We start from the raw sequence: 11,068 nt of genomic DNA on the forward strand, positions 1-11,068 counted from the left end.
CCTTGAACAACAGAGGAGTTAGGAGTGACAATCCTCGGGAAGTAAAAAATCTGTGTATAACTTTACATTTGGACCTTTGTATCCACAGTTTGACTTTAGTAGACTCAACCAACCACAGATCTTGTAGTACGGTCAGTTCACTTCAGTTCAGTCATTCAGTCGTGTCCGACTCTTTGCGACCCCATGAATCGCAGCACACCAGGCCTCCCTGTCCATCACCAACTCCCAGAGTTTATTCAAACATGTCCATAGAGTCGGTGATGCCATCCAACCATCTCATCCTCTGTCATCCCCTTCTCCTCCTGCCCCCAATCCCTCCCAGCATCAGGGTCTTTTCCAATGAGTCAACTCTTCTCATGAGGTGGGCAAAGTATTGGAGCATCAGCATCAGTCCTTCCAATGAACACTCAGGACTGATCTCCCTTAGGATGGACTGGCTGGATCTCCTTGCAGTCCAAGGGACTCTCAAGAGTCTTTTCCAACACAATAGTTCAAAAGCATCAATTTTTTGGTGCTCAGCTTTCTTCACAGCCCAACTCTCACATCCATACATGACCACTGGGAAAACCATAGCCTTGACTAGATGGACCTTTGTTGACAAAGTAATGTCTCTGCTATTTAATATGCTATCTAGGTTGGTCATAACTTTCCTTCCAAGGAGTAAGTGTCTTTTAATTTCATGGCTGCAATCACCATCTGTAGTGATTTTGGAGCCCCAAAAATAAAGTCTGACACAGTTTCCAGTGTTTATGTATTTATTGAAAAATCTGCATATAAATGGACATGTGCAGTTCAAACTCATGTTGTTCAAGGGTCAACTGTACCCAGAAGTGGAGTTGCTAGCTCCTATGATAGTTCTGTTTTTAATTTTTTGAGGAACTGCCATACTGTTTTACTTAATGGCTGCACCAATTTATACTCCTTTCAACAGTGCGAAAGGATTCTCTTTCTTCCACATTCTTACAAACACTTGTTATTTGTTGTCTTTTAAATAATGGACATTGTGACAAGTGTGAGGTAATATCTCATTGTGGTTTTGATTTGAATTTCCCTGATAATTTAGTGACATTTTGTATCCTTTCATGTGTCTGTTAGCCATCTGTATGTCTTTTTAAAAAAATGTCTATTCACTGATAATGAGTGATGTTGACCATCTTTTCATGTGTTTGTTAGCCATCTGTATGTCTTCTTTGGAGAAATGTCTGTTTAGTTCTTTGGCCCATTTTTTTTTATTGGGTCATTTATTTTTCTGGAATTGAGCTGCAGGAGCTGCTTGTATATTTTTGAGATTAATCCTTTGTCTGTTGCTTCGTTTGCTATTATTTTCTCCCATTCTGAATGCTGTCTTTTCACCTTGCTTATAGTTTCCTTTGTTGTGCAAAACTTTTAAGTTTAATTAGGTCCCATTTGTGTATTTTTGCTTTTATTTCCAATATTCTGGGAGGTGGGTCATAGAGGATCCTGCTGTGATTTATGTCAGAGAGTGTTTTGCCTATGTTTTCCTCTAGGAGTTTTATAGTTTCTGGTCTTACACTTAGATCTTTAATCCATTTTGAGTTTATTTTTGTGTATGGTGTTAGAAAGTGTTCTAGTTTCATTCTTTTACAAGTGGTTGACCAGTTTTCCCAGCACTACTTGTTAAAGAGGTTGTCTTTTTTCTATTGTATATCCTTGCCTCCTTTGTTGAAGATAAGGTGTCCATAGGTTCGTGGGTTTATCTCTGGGCTTTCAATTCTGTTCCATTGATCTATATTTTTGTCTTTGGGCCAGTACCATACTGTCTTGATGACTGTGGCTTTGTAGTAGAGCCTGAAGTCAGGTAGGTTGATTCCTCCAGTTCCATTCTTCTTTCTCAAGATTGCTTTGGCTATTCGAGGTTTTTTGTATTTCCATACAAATTGTGAAATTATTTGTTCTAGTTCTGTGAAAAATACCGTTGGTAGCTTGATAGGGATTGCATTGAATCTATAGATTGCTTTGGGTAGTATAGTCATTTTCAAAATATTGATTCTTCCAATCCACGAACACGGTATATTTCTCCATCTATTTGTGTCCTCTTTGATTTCTTTCATCAGTGTTTTATAGTTTTCTATATATATGTCTTTCGTTTCTCATCACTCATTATCAGAGAAATGCAAATCAAAACCACAATGAGGTACCATTACATGCTAGTCAGGATGGCTGCTATCCAAAAGTCTACAAGCAATAAATGCTGGAGAGGGTGTGGAGAAAAGGGAACCCTCTTACACTGTTGGTGGGAATGCAAACTAGTGCAGCCACTATGGAGAACAGTGTGGAGATTCCTTAAAAAACTGGAAATAGAACTGCCATATGACCCAGCAATCCCACTCCTGGGCATACACACTGAGGAAACCAGATCTGAAAGAGACATGTGTACCCCCATGTTCATTGCAGCACTGTTTATAATTGCCAGGACATGGAAGCAACCTAGATGCCCATCAGCAGACAAATGGATAAGGAAGCTATGGTACATATACACAATGGACTATTACTCAGCCATTAAAAAGAATTTATTGGAATCAGTTCTAATGAGATGGATGAAACTGGAGCCCATTATACAGAGTGAAGTAAGCCAGAAAGATAAACACCAATACAGTATACTAACACATATATATGGAATTTAAAAAGAAGGTAATGATAACCCTATATGCAAAACAGAAAAAGAGACACAGATGTACAGAACAGACTTTTAGACTCTGTGGGAGAAGGCGAGGGTGGGATGTTCTGAGAGAATAGCATTGAGACAAGTATACTATCTAGGGTGAAACAGATCACCAGCCCAGGTTGGATGTATGAGACAAGTGCTCAGGGCTGGTGCACTGGGAAAATCCAGAGGGATGGGATGGGGAGGGAGGTGGGAGGGGGGATAGGGATGGGGAACACATGTAAATCCATGGCTGATTCATGTCAATGTATAGCAAAAACCACTACAATATTGTAAAGTAATTAGCCTCCAACTAATAAAAATAAATGAAAAAATAAAAATAAAAAAATGTCTATTCAGGTCTTCTGCCCATTTTTAAATTGGGTTGTTTGTTTGATGTTGAGTTATATGAATTCTGTGCATAGTTTGGCTAGTAACCCTTTGTTGGATATATCATTTGCAGACATTCTATTCTGTAGGCTATCTTTTCATTTTGTTGATAGTTTCTTTCACTGTGTGAGTTTTTTATTTGATATAGTCCTATTTGCTTATTTTTGCCTTTGCTTCTCTTGACTGAGGAGACATATTAAAAAAATATTGCATGACTAAGACTGATGTCAAAGAGCATGCTGCCTATTTTCTTCTAGGAATTTTATGGTTTAAAGGTTTACATTAAAATCTTTAATTCATCATCATTTGAGTTTATTTTTGTTTATAGTGTAAGAGAGTAGTCCAAGTTGATTCTTTTGCATGTAGCTGTTCAGTTTTCCCAACACCATTTATTGGAGAGGGTATCTTTTTACCATAATATTTCCCCATAATCTTGCTTCCTCTGTCATAGATTAATTGATCATTTAACTGTAGATTTATTTCTGGGCTCTCTATTCTGCTCCATTGACCTATATGTGTTTTTGTGCCAGTATCATACTGTTTTGATTACTGTAGCTTTGTAGTATAGCTTGAAACACAGGAGCTCTTGCTTTGCTCTTCTTTCTCAAGACTGTTTTGGTTATCTAGGATCTTTTGTGTTTCCACACATATTTTAGAATTATTTGTTCTAGTTCTGCAAAAAATGCCATTAGTACTTTGGTAGAGATTGCACTGAATCTGTAGATTGCCTTGGGCAGTATGGTCATTTTAGCAATAATAATTCTTCCAATCCATGAGCACAGTATATCTTCCCATGTATTATATCCTCTTCAATTTCTTTCATCAATGTCTTATAGTTTTCCAAGTATAGATTTTTTTTACCTTTTTGGTTAGGTTTATTCCTAGGTGTTTTGTTCTTTTTGATGCCATTGTATGTGGGATTGCTTTCTTCATTTCTCTCTCTGATAGTTCATTTTTAGTGTATGGAAACAGAGCATTTCTGTTGTGTTAACAGAATACATAATTAACATATTAATTAACATGTTGTTGTTTAGTCACTAAATTGTATCTGACGCTTTGCAACCTCATGGACTGTAGCCCACCAGGCTCCTCTGTCCATGGGATTTCCCAGGCAAGAATTCTGGAGTGGGTTGCCATTTCCTTCTCCAAGGGATTTTCCCAACCCAGGGATCAAACTCATGTATCTTGCATTAGCAGGCAGATTCTTTACCACTGAGCCACCAGGGAAGCCTACATTTGTTAGTACTTCTAGAATAAGATCTATTTAGGTTGAACTGGATGAAACTGCCATTTTTGTGGGACAATTGCTCAACATCAGCAGTTTCATCCACTCTGACCTAATAAGACAGGAAAGTAAGATTGTGGTGTATTTTCCCTAACTCATTCTGCTGAGTGGTCCAGACTCAAAGTTTCCCAGGTCCCCAGCTACATTGCCTGTGACCTTTGTAAGAGCCACAGTGCTTTCTTTGGCTATTACAGTGCATCCTAAGGAGTGTCACTAGGAAAGGAAAAAAGAACTTCAAAAGTAAGAACAAAACTGAAAATGCCAGCCTGACTGCAGCACAAGGACATGTGTCCCAGACATGCCAGCCACAGGCTGGGCCCATAGGAGGTAGCTCTTAACTTGTTAATATGTATTATTGATATATTAATTTTGTATCCTGAAACTTTACTCAATTCATTTATTAGTTCCAATAGTTTCCTGGTGGTGGCCTTAGAGTTTTCTATATCTATTACTTTGTTACCTACAAACAGTGACAGTTTTACTTCTTTCTTTCTAATTTGGATTCCTTTTATGTATTTTTCTTGTCTGCTGTGGTTAATACTTACAATACTATGTTGAATAACAGTGGCAAGAGTGGGCATCCTCATATTGTTCCTGATCTTAGAGAAAATACTTTCAGGTTTTCACTAGTGTATATAATGTTGGCTGTGGTTTTGTCATCTATGGCATTTATTTTGTTGAGGTATGTTTCTTGTATGCCCACTTTTTTAAGAGTTTTTTTTTAAATCATAAATGGATGTTGAATTTTACCAAAAGTTTTTAGGCATCTATTGATATGATCTTATAATTTTTATTTTTCAATTTGTTAATGTGATGTATCACATTGATTGATTTGCAGATATTAAACCATTCTTGCATCCCTGGGATGAGTCTCACTTGATTATGATGTAAAATCCTTTTAATGTATTATTGAATTCTGTTTGCTAGTATTTTATTGAGAATTTTCACATGTGTTCATCAGTGATATTGACCTGTAATTTTCTTTTGTAGTGTCGGGTTTTGGTACTAAGGTGGTGCAGGCCTTACAGAATGCATTCAGAATTGTTCCTTCTTCCGTGATTTTCTGGAATAATTTGAGAAGGGTAGGTGTTACCTCTTCAGGTGTTTAGTAGAATTCACCTATGAAGCCATCTGGTCCTAGACTTCTGTTTGCTTGGAGTATTTTTCTTTTTTTTACTACTGATTTAATTTCATTGCTGATAATCAATCTGCTCATAATTTCTATTTCTTCCTGATTCATTCCTGAGAGATTGTATATTTCTAGGAATTTATCCATTTCTTCTACTTTGTCCATTTTATTAACCTATAATAATTTTTTTGTAGTAATCTCTTATGATCCTTTATATTTGTATGGTGTCAGTTGTAATTTTTCTTCTTCCATTTCTGATTTCATTTACTTGGGACCATTCTTTTTCCTGATGAGTATGGTTAAAAATTTATCTATTTTGTTTATCTGTTTAAAGAACCAGGCTTTAGTTTCATTGATTTTTTTCCTTTAGTCTCTATTACATTTGTTTTCACTATGGTCTTTACTGATGCTGAGCTCTTTAAGCTTTTGCATGACTGTAAAACTCTCTTTTTCAAATCTGAATGATAGCTTTATCAGTTATTCTTGGTTGTAGGTTTTTTCCTTTCATCCCTTTGAATATATGGTGCTTCCTTCTTCTGGCCTGTAAAGTTTCTGCTGAAAAGTTAGCTGCTAGTCTTATGGAAGTTCCCTTGTACATAACTAGTTCCTTTTCTCTTGCTCCTTTTCAGATTCTCTCCTTATCTTTAATTTTGCCATGTTAATTATAATGTGCCCTGGTGTGGACATCTTTGAGTTCATCTTGTTTGGGACTCTCTGTGCCTCCTGGACCTGGATGTCTGCTTCCTTCCCCAGGTTAAGAAAGTTTTCAGCTATTATTTCTTCAAATAAGCTATCTACCCCCTTTTCTCTCTCTTCTTCTCTGAGATCCCTATAATAAAAATGCTAGCCTGCTTGACAAGGTCCCAGAAGTCTCTCAAGCTTTCCTCATTTTTAAAAATTGTTTTTTTCTGTTTAGCTCCAGTGATTTCTCCTAATCTGTCTTCCAGTGTGCTGATCTGTTTTTCTGCATCATCTAATATACTGTTAATTCGTTCTGGTGTATTTTTTATTTTAGTTACTTAAAAAAATTTTTTTTAATTTTATTTTATTTTTATTATTTATTTATATATTCATTTATATATTATATAATATATATTATATAATTATATAATATATTATAATCATATATATTATAATTATTATAATATTATATTATAAATTATATATTATAGTATATATAATATAATTATATTTAATATAATTATATTATATATTATATATATTAATATTTATATATTTATTTTATTTTTATTATTTTTATTTTATTATTATTTATATTTATTTTATTTTTATTATTATTTTTTAGTTTTTCTTTTTTTACCTTTTTATACTATTTTTTATTTTCCTGAGTTTGTTGAGCATCTTTATGATCATTACCTTTAACTCTTTATCAGGTAGATTACTTATCTCTATTTTTTTTAGGTTTTGTCTTGTTCATTTGTCTGGGACATATTCCTCTGTCTCCTCATTTTGGCTAATTCTCTTTATTTATTTCTGTGTATTAGGTAGGTCAATTACATTTCCTGATCTTGAAGAAGTAGCCTTACGTTGGAGACATCCTTTGAGGCCCAGTAGCACACTCCTCTCTGATCATCAGAACTGTACGCTGTATGTTGTATGGGCGCCTCCTTTGTGAGTTGCATGGTCTCTTCTATTGTGATGAGGCTGACTACTGTGGGCCTGTGGGCATACTGGTAAGCATGATTGGCCTCTGGCCCAGTTGACTGCCAGGCCCTGCCTCTTGGGGTGGCTGCCAACCTACTGGGGGACTGGGTCCCCCATGTGGCTGCCTTCACAGTCTGGGGGTTCTAGGGTTGGTGCCAGCCTGCTGTTGGGTGAGTCCATGTCCAAGTGTGACTACCTGTGCTGCTGGGGGGACATCAATGCCAGCCCACTGGTGGGTGGGTAAGCTCCCAGAACTAACAGCCTAGTGGCAGGACTCCAAAATGGCCCTTGCCAGCATCAGTGTCCTTGTGGAAGAATGAGCTTCCTCAAATAGCTGCCACCAGTGTCTATTTCCCAGACGTTGGGCTCCAGTGATCTCTTGCCTCTCTGAGAGACTCTACAAGAACAGTAGCCTTCCAAAAGTAAGCCCCATTGGCCTTTAAAGCTAAAAAAAAAATCCAGCGGTTCATCTTCCCGGTACAAGACCCTAGGCCGGAGAGCCCAATGTGGGGCTCAGACTTCTTTCTCTTTGAGGAGATCCTCTGCAGTTATAATCATTCTCCTGTTTGTGGGTTACTCACCTGGGTAAGTGACTATAACATGACTCCACCCCTCCTACTCATCTCATTTTGGTTATTTCTTTATATTTTTAGTTGTGGAAAATCTTTTCTGCTGGTCTTTAGGTCATTCTCATAGAGAGTTGCTCTGTAAATATTTATAATGTTGGTGTATCTGTGGGAGAGGTGAGCTAAGGGTCTTCCTAGTCCACCATCTTGGTCACAGTCTGCTGCCTCATGATTTCGTAAAATGCCGAAAAGGACCCTCTGAAGGAAGATCTTCTCCTCAGTCCTTGGATGGGGAACCTGAAGCTCAGGGAGCTTAGTGTCCTATTTTGCCATGGGTCACTGGCAGAGGACGCAGTGGAAGCCTCCTCAATTTAATTTTTAAAACATTCTTGAAGTTGGCTTTCTTTGCTGTTGTAAGAACATGCTTGGAAATTATTATTAAATAGCAGATGATCAATAAATTGGGTTCCAGGAATCTTAAGGTGTGCCTCAAGTTAATTACCATAGATATTATGTCCTACCTTTGCTTGTTCATAAAATGTTAGATTGAGGATGAAACAGAAAGGAAAGTTTGATTTGTGGTGTCTTAAAGTGCTCTGAGGATAATTAAAATCTTTAAATCACATACAGAATTAAGAGCAATAGCTCAGTCCTCATATAGAAAGGGAAAAATGTTTTTTTTAAGAATCCCCTAAAGTTGACATTTCAAATCAGTTGGAAGAAAAGATGCATTATTCAATAATTTTCTTTAGGATAGGATGGACATCTAAAAAAAAGCTGTCTCTGTATTTCACTTTACAGTAAAATATGGTCCAAGATACATTGATCAAGGATTTAAATGCTGAAAAAAAGAAAGACATCATAGAAGTACCCTAAGTCTTCATGGAAATTTTTTCTAATACTAGAGTGTTAGTAAAAATACTCTAAATAATATTTTTTAAAAGGTCAAAGTCAGAAAAGGAAAGATATTATATATTTTCTTAAAATTTATGTATTATTTCCCTCTCTCTTTATATATATATATATATATATATATATATATATATATATGTATAATTTTTGGCAAAACCCCCATCATAAATAAAGACAGGTAACAAATTACCAAGTAGGAAATGTATTTACAATTCACAGACCATGAATTAATTTCCTAATATACAAATATAGAAATCAATAAGAGAAAGCCCAACCTGATTAAAAAAAAAAAGATGTAGAAGATATAAACAAAGTGATCACAGAAATAAACCTAACAGATTAGCAAAGATCAAAGATTTTGCTCACATGCTGTGTTAGTAATGCTCTCAAGCATTGCTGGTGAGCATGTAAATCTATAAAGCTGCTTTTAAGTGTAATTTGACAGTATTTACCAAGCTTTAAAAATCTACTTCCAGGAGTTTGTTCTAAAATATGCTTGCATATGTGTTAAATTACATGCATTAGATTATTCATTGTAGCATTGCTTGATAGAGTAAAAGATTGGAGATAAGTGCCCATCAGTAGACTATTTAAATTATAGGACTTTCCTACAATGGCATACTCTGTAGCCATTGAAAAGAAAAAGGTAGCTTTATAGATATGAATATGGAGCAGTCTCTAAGATATTGTTATTGTTCAGTCGTTCAGTCATGTCCAACTCTTTGTGACCCCATGGACTGCAGCACGCCAGGCTTCACTGTCCATCACCATCTCCCAGAGTTTGCTCAAACTCATATCCATTGAGTCAGTGATGCCATCCAACCATCTTGTCCTCTGCCATCCCCTTCCCCTCCTGCCTTTAATCTTTCCCAGCATCACGGTCTTTTCCAATGAGTCAGCTCTTCACATCAGGTGGCCAAAGTGTTGGAGTTTCAGCTTCAGCATCAGTCCTTCCAATAAATATTCAGGATTGATTTCCTTTAGGATTGACTGGTTTGATCTCCTTGCAGTCCAAGGGACTCTCAAGAGTCTTCGCCAACACCTCAGTTCAAAAGCATCAATTCTTCAGTGCTTAGCCTTCTTTATGGTCCAACTCTCACATCCATACATGACTACTGGAAGATGTTAAATGAAAAAAAGGCAGTGCAGTGTGTATGGTCTGCTACCACTTGTACTTAATGAAATACTTTCACTTAAATGGATATTCTCCAAAAGGATTCACAAAATAATAATATTGATTGCCTTGGGGAGCTGAGGACAGGGCTGGAAGGAAGATTTACTTTCTATTGTATACTCTTTTGTACTTTTGAGTTGTATGACATGTCCGTGTATTACCTACTTTAGAAATAATTTTAAAAGGACATACCTCGCATATCTTAATAGCACATTTCATTTCTAAAGTCAGTGGAACTTGTAGGCTATGACCAGACACCTTTTATATTATTTGACCAATAGACAAGAGGTCCTTAAACACAGAAAGCTATAAAGCTTGACTAGTCCCTTACTAGCTAAGGTAGTTAATCCCCTGTCTTATGTTGAGCATCAACTTCTATCCTTTTCCCATTACCTGAGACAAAGGTATATTTGGCCTATTTGGTTGTATACTTAGAACTTGGGGGTTGCTTTGATTAGGCATGTAACACTGCAAGGGAGAGAATATCAGTTTTACCATCTGTTTGAATGTATTGGTTTGCTTCTTTCATGAACGCACACAAAAATACTCTCTCATAGTCTCCCCATTTAAAAATTATAACAATAATATTAACACATGCTTATTGTATAAAATCTGGAAAATACAGAAAAAATATTTAGGAGAAAATAAATATTTCACAGAATTTTACCACCTAGAAGTAATAACTTTTTTTTCTTTAATCTATATCATGGATCCTTTCCTATACTGTCAAATATTCTTCTGAAACTTTTTTTGTTGTTGCACTGCACTGCATGTAGAATCTTAGTTCTTCAACCAGGAGTTGAACCTATGCGGGTTTCAGCAGAAGCATGGAGTCCTTACCACAGGGACCAACAGGGAATTCCCCATAGCATTTGTTTTTAAAATGCCATATGGTATACCATTTTGTCATTTTTTTCCCCCACCTAGTCATTTTTAATGACTTTGAGGGTATTACTTATTTGTAATTGTGCTAAGTAAAAATAAGTCAGACTGAAAAAGACAAATGCTGTATGATCTCATATGTGGACTCTATTGTTTTTTTAAAAACTTTATTGTGAAGTGAACACAGGTACAGAAAACCACACAAAATAAACGTATGGCTTAATGAGTCATCCTATGGCAAATAACTTTGTAACTACATCCTAAGTTAATAAAGAGAACTTTGCATGCACTCCTCTCCCCCAAACTCTCTCCAGATTTTCATCTCCAATCTAAGCCCTCTCTTTCCCCTGAAATGAACACGTAGCCTGACTTTTATAGTTATCATTTTCTTTCTTTTTTT

At 36.2% G+C, this 11,068-nt stretch overlaps 1 protein-coding gene across 2 annotated transcripts in view; it reads left to right on the plus strand.

Moving 5' to 3' along the window:
- Nucleotides 1-11,068, plus strand: part of NOX1 (NADPH oxidase 1) — a 33,417-nt gene that overhangs the window by 14,269 nt on the left and 8,080 nt on the right. The window lies entirely within an intron of this gene.

The sequence above is a fragment of the Cervus canadensis genome, chromosome X (assembly GCF_019320065.1).
Source record: "Cervus canadensis isolate Bull #8, Minnesota chromosome X, ASM1932006v1, whole genome shotgun sequence".
In the NCBI taxonomy this organism is placed as follows: Eukaryota; Metazoa; Chordata; class Mammalia; order Artiodactyla; family Cervidae; genus Cervus; species Cervus canadensis.